We start from the raw sequence: 291 nt of genomic DNA, 5'->3' as shown, positions 1-291 counted from the left end.
ACAAAAGTAAAAACATTACTTGTTTTGGAGGTAAATACGCTTCTGAGCTTAAAATGTCCCCGGATTTTGTCTGAGAAATCTGGTCACCTTATAATTAAGACAAGTGTTGAATGATTTTATTTGTAATGACCACAAGTAAAGTAGAGCTGACGTAACAGCTGTTATTTATTTGAACGGTTATTTTAAGTTTTGAGGGTATTTTAAATGCTGTCTCAGCTAGTGGTTAGCTGAATTAGCTGTTAGCTAAACTAATGTTAGCTTTCCAGTGGAGGCGAACAGACTTTCTTTAAC

The sequence above is a fragment of the Etheostoma spectabile genome, unplaced genomic scaffold (assembly GCF_008692095.1).
Source record: "Etheostoma spectabile isolate EspeVRDwgs_2016 unplaced genomic scaffold, UIUC_Espe_1.0 scaffold172, whole genome shotgun sequence".
Lineage (NCBI taxonomy): Eukaryota > Metazoa > Chordata > Actinopteri > Perciformes > Percidae > Etheostoma > Etheostoma spectabile.
Note: the sequence above shows the minus strand (reverse complement) of the source record.